Genomic DNA, 14,269 nt, shown 5'->3' with positions numbered 1-14,269 from the left:
GTTTTCATTGTAAAAAAATAGAACTGTTGCATTTGTTTGTTCAAATGCCATTGAGTTTCTTTTTAGCAGAGTGTGTCAATTGGTTTTTATTTGTACAATCTTGTGTTTGTTATTATAAATATAAATATAAATATTAATATTGTTTCTATCTGTCTGTCTGTATGCCTGTGTGTCTGCTTATCTGTCTAATCTTGTGATGATATACTGCTGACCTTGTAAGACATTCAAAACCTTCCTGTCAGCCCATCATTTGAATACCTTATATGTCAACAAAGCCACATTTAAACTTTGATCTTAACTTCCCCTCCTTAACAATTCTGCCCTTTCTTATACTGTATGTCTGCATAAAGGCTGTGCACAGGGTTCCTGAATGTAAATTTTACCCAAATAAATAAACCTAATTAACTTTGTGGTTCAAACCACCCCCACCTTTAAATTCACCAGGCCAGGAAAAGACCCGGCCACAGCCATTTGGCAGTGAAAGGAGTAGTGGTTGTGGCTTCCATTCACCTTGAAACCCTCCGTAAAAAGCTCCGGTGAGTCAATGGCGTGACACTTTATTCAAAGTCTACAGGTAGTTAAAAGGCTGGGCAGAACAATTGAACATGCATCTACAAATGCAAAGAAGCTCTCTTGAATTCATCCATCTTACGTTGATGAAGACCTTTTATGCCTTATTTTTCTTATGAAATGCAAAAAGACATAAATTTGGCCTCTGGAAAAAATAACTCAAAATGTTATGTGCATATTTAAGAACATCATGAAGACTGATTATTCAGTTCACATCTAAATAAATATCTGTAAAGCTACAATAAATCATTTACTGTGAGCCTACGTTTACATTTTTTTTAGTATTTTTTTATAATATGAACATTGTTGAAAATTAGAGAATTTATTTGACATAGGTTCTAAATAATAAATAATAATAAGTAGTTACAAAGGCTGCCTGGACAGAAAGAAAGAGAGTCAAATAAAATGTTATGAAATATATAACATTAATATGCAGGAAATAGCAGATACAATAAATAATTTATAACATATAGTAATTATCTACACAGTAATTGCCTGTGCGATGAAAGCAAAAGCATTGTAATTAGTGAATGAAATAAGTAAGAGGATAGTACATAAATTAAATTCGAAGGAACATGATGTTGTCATCTTTTTCCAAATACTGTAACTTACTGTCTTCTCTGAAATTTAAGTAAGTCATCAATTGCTTTGAAACATAAAAATGAATGCTTTGAAATTATGTCACAAAAATATTTTTGAAATATTTTTTGAGTTGTCTTTATGAAAGAATAGAGAAAATATACTGCTACATCTCCAAAATGAAGACATTTCCCAAATGAAGACATCTTTGGCAGTGGTTCCTTGAGATAGTATCTAATAATAGCAAGCTTTTCTGCTTCCGGTTTTAAGTATTTGCTCATCATTATGCAATAAATCAAAAATGTGATTCACGATTTCTTCTGTATGATATTTCATTTAGAAAAACAGATATCTCATCTGCCTTTCCTTTGGATTTAGTGTTGCTGTCAGGTATCAGACACTTGTGTGTGTCCAAGAGTGTCCACACACCATTCACAAGCATGGGTAAACAAAGTCATTATAATTAGTTTTACATGAGTCACTTTTGGAATGAGCTGTTTGCTTTTACTGTGTGTTATCTGAGAGTTCCATTTGCATAACCAATGCTTACATTGTGGTGCACTTGTTTTATTTCTGAGGCAGATGCTGGATGTTGTGTTCAAACAGAGAAGACAGCCAACATTGAACAAATGAAAAAGATGACCTAATTGCTTTGAAATAGTTTTTGACACAATACTGCACACAAATTATGATTGTAATTTTTATTACTGTATTACTATTTTTATGGCTTTGAATTCTTTTCACTTCTCACTCTATTATTGAGCTCCTTCCCTTCATTATCTACATTTAAATGTTTACATTCTTTAGTCTGCTAGTTTTTCAATGTTCTTGCTCTCACTCTTGTCATACAAAAGACAGGTGCAAAAATAAAAATACATCCACACATCTCAAGCTGCGATCAGCATCAGCTAATCACTATCACTATAGTGGTCTATGTAGCAGCTGATGGTAACAATCAGTGGTTCTTTTTATTCATCTGACAGTTTAATTACACCATACTTTTTAAGGGTTACCATTACAGTTTTAGCATCAACACCGGTAATCATTTGTGGCATTTTGACTCTCCAGAGTAATACCAATTAAAAGTAAATCACCTCACCCCAATGAATTCAGACATTGGTGGTGATGGCTGATGAGTAGGCTGAGCCTTATGAGGCTGAGGAGACTGACAAAATTATGAGATTGGTGATTCTGTAAAGACTGGGCAGTGATGGGAGGTGGAGGGTGTGAGCTGAACAGCAGGATGAAGGAACTGAGGGAAGGACAGAGCAAGATAATCCTCATTCAGACAGATTGGTAAAATGTATTTATTATCTGCACACTTTCTAATTTGGACATGGTTGTTCCATCTCAATGAAGGATTCCCTAAACATCATCAGTTAACTAACTGGTCTCTCTGCTTTATCCCCTGGCCCTCTGAACCATGTTGGCTATTTCTCTCTTCAAGAGCTTAAAAGGGAAACTTCATCAGGATTTATGGGCAGGTGTACTCTGCCATCCTCCATCACTCCAGCCCTCAATAATTGCCTGCCAGTAATCATTTTGAGAGAGCTGCTTTTGAGATGTCTCCAGGGACTGGTGTCTGAACCAGAACAACTGCACTGAGATCTTTTTCCAAGATGGTGCTGGGGTCATGTAGGAGGCTGAGAAGAGAGGAAATACTGTCAGAGGAAGTTTCTTTGTAGTTGCCTTTGTTGCAGGTGTCCTGCCATTCATTGTTAAAGCACTCTCTTTAATATTACAACCTGCCTGACATCTGCTGGCTCAACCTGGACCAAAGCAGCAGCATGATGGGCAGCAATGACCATGCCTGATAGTATTTGATGAGAAATTACTTGCTAGCACCAGATGTTGTATATAAGAAAATGGTGAGTCAGCATTCTGCATGCACTGTTTAGTATTCTCACATAAAATCTTTTTCTTAGCTGCACAAATATTTTTATATAACTTTGCAAGGTTTATGTATAAAAAAGAACAAATTTTTAAGGCTTATTCTTCATTGTGATTAAACTAAACTTGACTGGAAATAACAAAATGAGAAGGGAAACACCTCAATGTGAGGCTAACATCAAAAACGTCACGATTTGATTCCATCGGGCACGAGTAATGGAGGAATGTTTAGCATCTGCAGAGATGATTTATGCTGGTTTTTTTTCTCAAGAGGACTGTCTTCATAGGTTCTGCATTTGCTGTACAATATTTCTGCATTCTTCTGAGACTTCCTGATAACTAACAAATATGATTTCCTACATGATTTTGGAAGAAAAAAATGTGTGGTAATTGATAGCAAAATAAAAAAATTTCCAGTTGAATTGTGCCATGAGTTGCTGTAAAAATCATAAGGGTTATGTGAAATCTCTACGTGAGCTATTATTCTATTCTGTTATTATACTGTACACTTCCTCATTGCTGATATTGGAAGTGGAATATTGGAATCTAAAGAGGTCAAAAACACTATATGATTAGTAGTTCAGGGACGTGAAAGGAGACCTGCATTGAACAGACAAGAAATCTTTACAGTACTTCTCAATCATCATTATGAGCAATAGTATTCAAAGCGACTACGGAATACGTAAATGCAAAAAATGGATCAGTAAAATAGACAACATATAGTGCCAGCTCTACAAATTTTCAGTCTCTGAACTTGTAAGAAACTGCATAATTTAAACCAACAACAAAAACAAGAGCAACTGTGTTTGTCCATTAATGTAACTTGGTTGTGTACTATTACTGTGGTTTAGACTTGAAACAGGGCAGAAGGGTTACTTTGGCTTTTTTTTTTTACCAGAATGTATTTCAAGCCCTTTCAACATGTAACACAGCTTTGGTAATGCCAGCATGTGTTTTGAACTTGTTACAGTGAAATGCTGCAGCTCTGGGGAGATGAAGTCAACCCTAAATACCTGCCCACCATCAGTGCATGGTGTCCATCTGTGAGCTGTTAAGACATAGCCACATCGACAGGAGTTGGAGAGTGGTGTTAAAATGTAATGAAGGGTCAGTATGTCTATCTGCCTTGGTAAAGGAATGTGTGAGTATCCAGTTAGAGAAGTTTATGAATTTGTTTTTCCTTGTTTCTGTGAACTGGTGAGGAAAGACCAGAGGTGATGTAATATGGAATGTGTGCCATGCTCTGACTAATTGCTTCTTCCCAACCATTAAGTTAAGCAGTTAATTATTTACCAGTAGACTTTTGCTACTCTGGAATAGTCCTTTTCCATCCTCAAGTCCATTAAAATGTCATTACCAAATGAAATTGAAATTAAAAATAATTAGTCTTCAAAAGGATAAATGAAAATAGCCAGCTGCTTTTGTTATATGAAAATATGGGTTCTTGTGAGATCAAAAAGTTTTCCCAGTCTTTGACCTGCATTGGTGTCAAAGTCAGGTGTCAGAAGCCAAAGATCACCATGGGTAAATCGGTCATATCTATGGATTCATCTTTCTCACCATCCTATCTCCCCTTGCATTACTACAACCATTATGTATTTTGCTTTTTATTTGAAGTTTGTAAGTAAGCAAAAGGAAGCTGTCATTAATGTACATTACTATCCACTAGCGAGTGTTGGGTGAAAGAAAAACAGTGTTGACAATTTACCAGAGAAAAACACAAGGCCAATACAGGAAAATAAGGTGCAACATGAAGACGCCTGAACAAATGCGTCAGAGGACGTTTTAGTCACATGATTCACAAATCTCATGAATAATTTGCTCAGGTTATTCGTTCACAAATATACAGTTTGTTTGCTTTAATGAAATTCCACATGTAAAAACCTTAAGTAACTCCAAATAAATAAGGTTTTTTTTGTACAGATGGTGCAAAAAAGATGTATCAGTTAAGTTTTAAAGAAGCTGTAGGTAAAATATTTCACTGTGGAAACAATCCTCAATTGCAGTCTCCCTATTTTCCAGCCTGTGTGCTAAGCTAAGCTAGCCAGCAGCAGGCTCCAGCTGAGTGTCGGGCCATCTCAGCCATCCGTCTTCTCATCCACGTCTTTGTAAGACAAACAAAAGAAAAAAAACGGTTTGTCATGATGGTGGTCAAAAAACAGAATAAAGAGGGTGGAACATTAAAGTTGAGGAGTAGCTTTGTAAGTTGAGCAGGTTACTGAGAATGTGTTTTACAACCTCATCCTAAATATTATTTGTTAAGATTTAGATTTTTTTTTAAATCTGGTTATGCTCTAGTTTGTGATCTTGACAGATCTCTATAGAAGACGTTTTAGAATTAGTTAAAATTTTGGTTTATCGTTAATTTTTTCTCACTTTTCCTACTTTAAAACCTTCAAAATTGATGTATTCTAAACTTGAATCTGTAATTGTGCAAATCTGATAATAAATGTTTTTGTTGTTCAGTTGCAGTTGCTTTGCTGCAATATAATACTTGATTGTATCAGCCTTTTGAAATAATTTTGTGCTGTCTTTATTTCATTTTATTAATTTTTGCACACTTAATTTTCCATTTATCTTATAGAGCAGACTGCCACTTGGATGATTCTTAAACTTACACACTTAGATTGTATTGTGAAAATGGAATTTTAACAGGTTATCACTTGCTGTAATGCAAGCCATTCTTATCAGCATTAAGTGTGTGAGAGGATGATGTATGTTTTGTCAACCCCATGCTATTTGACAGGTTTTCAGGCTCAACCCATGACTGAGGTAACGATAGATATGTTTTTGACAAACAGAATCAGGCACTGCCTTCAGATACATCAGCCTTCAGAGAGTCAGTGCCTACTTTAAGGGAACAATACCTGAGATAAGTATTTAGTTGTTGAATCAAAGCCTTTGGTATTTCACCTGGGACTGCAGATGAAAGCCCATTGACAGAGATGGCAGCAACCCTCTACTGCAATTAATATGCGATTCCTCCTCTCACAAAGAGCCTGTCAAAGTGCCCCACCCCTCTCTTATGAGGCCTTTCACAATACAAATCCCCCTGCCATTCTATTTGCTGCAGTTAAAGGCCTCCGCCATGCATTCAAAAGCCACTTTCTATCTTTCCCCTCAAGGCAGATGTGTATGTAACTTTTTCACCCTGTGCTGGAATCTTATGCTGACTTGCTGTCATTCACAAGCAGACTGACCTGTCATATTTGTTTTGTTATGGGATTAAGAAAGGACAGCTTTCACATGAGTCAGTTATGTTTAGTGATTGCTTCTATCCAAACACCTTCTGTCTTACCTGTCCAAGTGTGAATTGATGCATTTAGCTTCAACTGCCAGAAGGCAGAAGGTGGAGCGCTACTTTAAACGTTTACAGCATGTCATTGTGGAATATTATTGTTTGCATATCCTTACATTAGTTGAAAATTTGAGCATATGTATTTACTTTACAGTAATTGCTTTAGTATAAATTAAAGACTCAGCACACCCATACAAAGGGTTTCAGGATGGAGTTGCATTTTTCATGAAACTGGGATGTGTCATGGCAGGATACAACATCAAAGGCACCAAACTAATGAAATAATGCTTTACATAATATGCAAATATAGTGTACATGTGGAGGGATTTGACATGATAAAATAGAGGTTGTGCAGACCTTACTGCTGCGAAACACCATCAGATGAACTCAAAGCACAAAACAAAAAAGTAAAATCAGTGCTTTATTTATTTTCCAAAAACTCACCCTGTGATTTAATCAGTAGCTGACTGAGTAACGCTCTTTGCAGCACTCAGTGATTCTAGTGGGTCTATGCAAGTGCATGTTGTGAGTTGTATCTGTTTGTCGGCAAAGTACACAGTCTCTTAGCTGCAGTAGAATAGCAGCAGAATCTCTCACTCCATTGTATAAGCTAATTTATATGGTATTTAAAACATTTATTTTCCCATCAAAGGAAATTGGACCGTCTAAAATTAATCAGAATTCTCTAGAATAAACCTTCCAGAGGGATAATCTGCCATTCTAATTACTGAAATATGAATATGATTTAGAGAAAGTGAAAACAAGACACATTTTCTGATTTATTGCATAAAATTGAAAACTCAAATTAATTGGATGAAGAATATTTTTATGTGGTGACAAAATCTGTATCTTTATACAGATTTCCACTTCTTTCTAGGAGGTACCCACATTCCATCAGTCACAGAGAAACCCGTGAAGAGCCTCGGAAAAACCTTCGACTGCTCCCTAAAGGATGCCGCTTCCATCGGGGCAACCAATGAACAGCTGGAGAGATGGCTGACCGTGGGTATACCAGCATGGCATCCTGCCAAGGATTCTGTGGCCACTGCTAGTGTATGAGTTTCCTATCTCCACTGTGGAAGGGTTTGAGAGGAGGGTCAGCAGCCGCCTGCGATGTTGGCTGGGTCTGCCTAGAAGCCTAAGCAGCATCGCCCTTTATGGCAACAAGAACAAGCTGACGCTCCCCATCAACAGCCTTACTGAGGAGTTCATGGTTGCCAGAGCGAGGGAGGTTCTCCAGTACAGGGAATCCAAGGATCCAAAGGTTTCCCAAGCAGGAATTGAGGTGAGGACCAGCAGAAAGTGGAGGGCGAAGGAAGCCGTGGACCTGGCAGAGTCAGGTCTGTGCCACAAAGAACTTGTGGGAGTGGTGGCTATCGGCCGTGCAGGACTGGGAACCATTCCAACGACCCAGTACAACAAGCTCAAGGGCAACGAGAGGCGGAACCAGATCTAGCTCGAGGTGAGGGCCGGAATCGAAGAGCAGCGTGCAAGCCAGTGGGTGGGATTGAGGCAACAGGGCGCGTGGACCAGATGGGAGGAAGCCACGGACAGAAAGATCTCGTGGAACGAGCTGTGGAGGGCCGAACCACTCCACATTAAATTCCTCATTCAGTCGGTCTATGATGTTCTGCCCAGCCCATCAAACCTCTTCTGTTGGGGCAAGGTTGAAACTCCAGCATGTCCCTTGTGCCAAGGAAGAGGAACCCTGGAGCACATTCTCAGTAGCTATCCTAAAGCACTCGGTGATGGCCGCTATCGCTGGCACCATGACTGCGTGCTGAAGGCGGTTGCTGAGTCCATCCACACTGCCATCGACCAGAGCAAGCGCTTACAACCATCAAGGCGTGAAATCTCCTTTGTCAGAGCCGGAGAACAACCACCTCCCCAACCCAAAGCCCAATCTGGACTACTGGGAACAGCGAAGGACTGGGAGCTAAGGGTGGACCTGGGAAAACAGCTGAAATTTCCTGAAAACATCGTGGAGACCAGACTCAGGCCAGACATCGTCTCGGTCTCGGAGACATCCAAGCAGGTCATCATGATGGAGCTAACAGTGCCCTGGGAGTGGAGAATGGAAGAAGCGAGAGAGAGAAAGAGGGAGAAATATGCAGAGCTGGTGGAGGAGTGCCGCAATCGGGGGTGGCGTGCTCAATGCCTACCGATCGAGGTGAGGGGAAGAGGCTTTGCAGGGAAGTCACTCTGCAAGGCCTACAATCTCCGGGGTATCACAGGGGTACGTAAGAGGAGAGCCATCACTGCTGCATCTGAGGCTGCAGAGAGAGCCTCGCGATGGCTGTGGATCCAGAGGGATAAGCAGTGGTTGAGTGCTTCTTGGACACGGGCCGGGAACTCATCACCCCGGCCGGGTCGCCTGGGTGAGGGGGTCTGAAGTAGAAAGATCCGAAACCCCCGGTGAGCCCAGGTACTGTCACTGATGATGGGTCCAAGAAACAGCATCACTAGATGTATGTAAGACCTATAATTAAAAAAAAAGCTCATGGCTGTTTTGTGATAATGTATTTTTTCATTTTCACAGAAAGTGATTCCTGTTTGCCCAAAACACCATATCTCACAGCAGCCTGACTCTGTTGACATGAGTCCTGACTTTATCAGTAGTGATATACATTTGGTTGTCAGCACAGTCCTGAAAGCTCACATCATGAAGTTAGTATTAGCACTGATATTTTAACATCAACTGATTCAAGAAAGAATATTATTGGTGGGCTTTGCTATCTGAGCATTTCTGAAAAAGAGAACATAAATGAGCCCTCAACCTGCCTCAAGTAGTGAGGATAACCAACACACGTCAATAAACATCACAGTTCTTATATCTCTGCAACCTCAGTATGTCACATTTACAAGGTGGCACATATTGGCTGCTGTATATGCAGTTTTTTTAATGATACAAATGATGTGCAGCTACACCACAACCTCTTGAAGCACATCTATAAATGAACCATAAAGTAAGTCACACAACCCTGTTCAGATAAAACATCCTGAGATTACAGCACACTTACATCTCACCTGTTCTTGTCTTTTTCCTACACTACAGTTAGCTCCGATACCTACTAAGGATTATTTCCTAAAAGACACACCATGCTCACACTATCCATCCATCCATCCATCTATCTATATGATTACGTCAATAATGGTATAAAGTTATAATTTGAACTTCATATGTAATGATCTGGACTGTTAAATACTGTCCATCAAGGCATTGGACATGTTTTTATAACTATATATTGAGAGAGCCACGACATCAAACATTCAAAAATCCTTCAAAAGCAGAAACATCTGTTCAGTCTTATGGAAAAGTTATTTATGACGTTGTCATATGTAATACATTCAAAGCCTGTATTACCCTGCTATTCATCTCCTGACAGGTTTCTACTGAACTCAGTGTTACTCGTCTGAAAAGAAAAAGCTCACATATGAACTGAATGCCATCTTTGAGAGGTGTGCTGACATGAGTCAGTTTGATTCTATTTTTATTCTGACTCGAATAACATAAGTTACAGGAAGGAACATCTCTAAAAATCCATTTGAAAAGCCAAACATGCCTGAAATTGTCACAGTGATGCGTTTTCCAGAGGTTGAGCTGTACAGCTGGGATAAGTTTGTTCAGGCAAATTGCTGTGTGAGTCCATCAGTGAACTGTAGACAGGGTTGGCTCTGAGCCAGAGAATAGCAGGCCCACTGCAGTCATCAAAAGGAATTCACATCACAGTCAGAGCAGTGAGGAGGGAATAATTACGAGACCAGTAAAAACCTGTTGATGAAAGAACATGAAATGTGTGAACACTCTGAGTAAATGTGTCCTCCAGTGTGTGAAACAGACAAATGGCTTACCTGAATATATTTAACATATTCTTTAATGTTAGATCAATAATTTAATTTGTCTTTTTCCTTGTGGATAAAGAGATGAAGAACTCTCTCAGAACAAGTGTTTCAAGCTTAGGTTAGAAAATAATAAAATAATCAAATGGTAATTTGTCAAAATGTTCAGCATCTTAAAGAAAAATGGATGATGAATTTATTCAGTTGATAAGACCTTTGTATAGAATATATTAAATGTGGTGCTATAAATTTTTAGCAATCCATTAGTTGTTGGATTTGATGAAGGATTCTAAAAATTCAACAAGGTGATGCTGAATAAAAGAGATTCTGACATTGAAGCACTCAAAGAAGGTTTGCCACAAGCACAAACCTGAAAGTTCAAAATTTCTATTTCAAATTGGACGTAAAGCACAAATGTAGCCGCAAGAGGGCACAAGCCAGTGTCTTGTTGTGCCGGTTCCAAGCCCAGATAAATACAGAGGGCTGTGTCAGGAACGGCATCCGATGGAAAACTTTTGCCAAATCAAACATGCAAATCAAATCTATGACTTCTGGATTGGTCGAGGCCCGAGTTAACAAAGACCGCCATCGGTGCTGTTTACCTACAGGGTGCTGGTGGAAACTGGACTACTGTTAGTCAAAGAAGGAGAGGTGGAAAGTGTGTTCGTGGAAGACAGAGAAAGGTAACGCCAAGAGTATAGGACTGAGAGTAGGGACGTTGAATGTTGAAACTATGACAGGAAAAAGGAAAGAGTTGGTTGAAATGATGCAAAAGAGGAAGGTAGACATACTGTGTGTACAGGAGACCAAGTGGAAAGGTAGCAAGGTTAGAAGTTTAGGAGCAGGGTTCAAGTTGTTCTATCATGGTGTAGACAGGAAGAGAAATGGATTAGGAGTTATCTTGAAGGAGGAGTTTGTTAGGAATGTCCTGAAGGTAAAAAGGGTATCGGATACAGTGATGAGTCTGAGGCTAGAAATCGAAGGTATGACGTTAAAATCAGTGGGTATCCTCCACAGGTAGGATGTGAGCTGGAGGAGAAGGAGAAATTCTGGTTGGACTCTGATAAAGTCATGCAGAGCATACCTACAAGTGAGAGAGTTGTCAGTGGTGCAGACTTCAATGGACATGTTAGTGCAGGAAACAGAGGTGGTGAGAAGGTGATGGGCAGTTGTGGTATCCAGGAGACGAACGCAGAAGGACAGATGCTGGTTGACTTTGCGAAAAGACTGGAAGCAGCTATAGTGAGTACTTTCTTCCAGAAGAGGCAGGAACATTGGGTGACCTACAGGAGTGGATGTAGAAGCACAAAGGTAGACTAAATCTTGAGTAGACGGTGTCATCTGAGGGAGATCAGTGACTGCAAAGCAGTGGCAGGCGAGAGTGAAGCCAAACAGCATAGGTTAGACAGGAATCTCTACGGACTATGATGTAGCAGATGAAATTGTGATCTGTAGTGAGAGCAGGAAACAGGTGGAGGAGAACCTACAGAGGTGGAGCTTTGAAGAGTTTCAGCTAGAATGAAAAGAAAGGTGTACAAAACTGGTGAGACCAGCGATGTTGTTTGGTCTAGAGACAGTGTCACTGAGGAAAAGACAGGAGACAGAGCTGGCGGTAGCAGAGATGAAGATGCTGAGGTTCTCTCTGGGAGTGACCAGGATGGATAGGATCAGGAATGAGTACATCAGAGGGACAGCACATGTTAGAGGTTTTGGAGATAAAGTCAGAGAGGCCAGACTGAGATGGTTTGGACATGTCCAGAGGAGAGATAGTGAATATATTGGTAGAAGGATGCTGAGTTTTGAACTACCAGGCAGGAGGCCTAGAGGAAGACCAAAGAGGAGGTTTATGGATGTAGTGAAAGAGGACATGAAGGTAGTTGGTGTGAGAGAATAGAATGCAGAACACAGGGTTAGATGGAGGCAACTGATGGCGACCCCTGAAGGGAAAAGCCAAAAGGAGAAGAAGAAGATTTGGACGTAAAGCACAACAAAAATTACTTTTTTTAATTACCATTTTTCGTTTCGTGCCAACATAGCAGATCAAGCTACTTGGTTTGTGGGAGCAACAATGACATACAAAGTATCTCACAATTTACAACAACATAAAAAGGATTTCTTTTTATACAAAGTTATTACCATTTTTTCACAATCTGGTGAACTAATAACATCTGACTGGTTTTGGGTCATGTATTCAAAACACGATGAAATCTTTTTTTTTCTTTAGACACCAATATGTGAAAATTCCTTGACATCATGAGTGCAAGTTGCATTCAAGTGAATATTTCAAAACAAAATACGACCCTGTAACTTCAGTGAAGTAGGGCAGACTAGTTGCCACTGTATTTCTTCTCCTGTGTTCATACATTTGAACAATTCTTGTTGTTTTTTAGATGCTTTTGAAAGAAGACCTTTGCTTTTCTCTCTGTTTAATCCTAACTAAGAGGAAACAATATACAGTAGCTTTATGTGAGCAGGTGAACAATGTTTTCAGTTTTTCAAACTTGAACCAACTTTGAAAAGTTTTCATTTACTGCAGGAACATGAAATGTACTGACGACACTTTATCAAAGCACTGAAAATGTTCATCCTCTTCTTTGGTTTACATTTGCAGTCTGTGCAGCCGCTTTCATTTATCATTGGAATCAAAAGCCACTAATGTGTTAAATTTAGTTACATAACAGAAAGATTGTGTCAGATGAGGTCTAACATAGCATGTATGATAACCAAAGGAGTGGGAGCTTGATATTTTCATGTCTTTTTAATGAAAGCTTTAACCAGTAGACGATTAGAGCAGACATGCTGACAGCTTTGCTTTTGCATTTCTTCACTTTGCATCTAAAATATTCTGTTAGCAGTAACATGGCTTGACTTAACGGGCAACAGGTGGACCTCTTTAAGCGGTAGAAAAATAGCAAAAGCATAACAAGGCCCCTGTGGTTTCCTAAGTGTGCCCTCATTTACCATATATACCTGCATATATCAGGGTTATAATCATTAACAACCAGTTCAACAGGAGTTCAGTTTGCACCCCGAGCCTGTTGAAGCCTGTTCTGAATGGGATATTTTGGGGGTTTTTCGAAGCCACACGAGAGAGACTGACCAAATGTTATGGTTTTCTTGTTTCACAGAGCTCAATGGGAACTATTTCCTTTCACTGCGGAAAAAAATCAAACAGGATTGTGTTGCAAATAATGGCTCGGTGTTGAAAAGTTTGCTCAATTGCAGACGATTTAACGTGCAAAACACATTTTTGAGTTTTAATGGGGAAAAAAGCTACTCAATCTGACAAATACCCTTATCGGCGCCGTTCTACTACTTTGCCCCAAAATAACGATTAAGGTTTCGATCAAATATCAGCAGGATCTAAAGTGGCTCTGCGGTGTCATATTGTCCTCTGGACGCCTTCCGTCAATGAAGAAACATGATCACGCCACGCTAAGCGCCACTGGGGCAAAAAAGCACATGTGTACATGCAACTATTGAACACTTTTGGAAGGTAACCATTAGACATTTGAAAACATACGGCAACCTTTCCATGGAGAACTTCTCTTATATCCCTCTTTTGTGCTCTGGAGCAAGATGACTCTAAACCTCAAAGGGCCACAAACTCCAATCCACAAAAAAATGACACCACTTACAGAAAAAAAATCATACCTAAACAAACACTCTTAAAAGTTAAGTGCTCTCGGCTTCTGATGCCTTAGGAGTTCCCCCCCAACCCGCCCACTCGCAACAATTACCCCTTTTAGGATTGGCTAATCCTGAAATGTGGGCCTGTGACTAATGGTGGAATTTAGCAAGAAATCAGCTCCAGTTTCACCAGGCTTTATTGACTCTAATGCATGATGCAGATACCTTCAGCTATGATGAATGAGCATGGGTATACTGTCAGGTCCACCCCCCCTCCTCCTCCACGATCCTCCTCATCCCCCCCCCTCTTTGGTTGTTGCTTTTGTGTAGGTGATAATGAAAAGTGTCAGAGAAACATGTAACAGCTTTCACAAGCTTTCCCTAAAAATAAGCAGTCATCCCATTTTTAATGGGGAGAGGTACCTGCAGGGATGTTTTTATCTCCATTTTCATCATAATGTA

General features: G+C 39.7%; 1 pseudogene; it reads left to right on the top strand.

The window, feature by feature from the left end:
• The first annotated feature begins 4,475 nt into the window (after positions 1-4,475).
• LOC137592162 (uncharacterized) lies at positions 4,476-11,497 on the top strand (annotated as a pseudogene).
• The last annotated feature ends 2,772 nt before the right edge of the window (positions 11,498-14,269 follow it).

The sequence above is a fragment of the Antennarius striatus genome, chromosome 3, assembly GCF_040054535.1.
Source record: "Antennarius striatus isolate MH-2024 chromosome 3, ASM4005453v1, whole genome shotgun sequence".
Lineage (NCBI taxonomy): Eukaryota > Metazoa > Chordata > Actinopteri > Lophiiformes > Antennariidae > Antennarius > Antennarius striatus.
The sequence above is the reverse complement of the archived record's forward strand: the minus strand, read 5'-3'. Positions and strand labels throughout refer to the sequence as shown.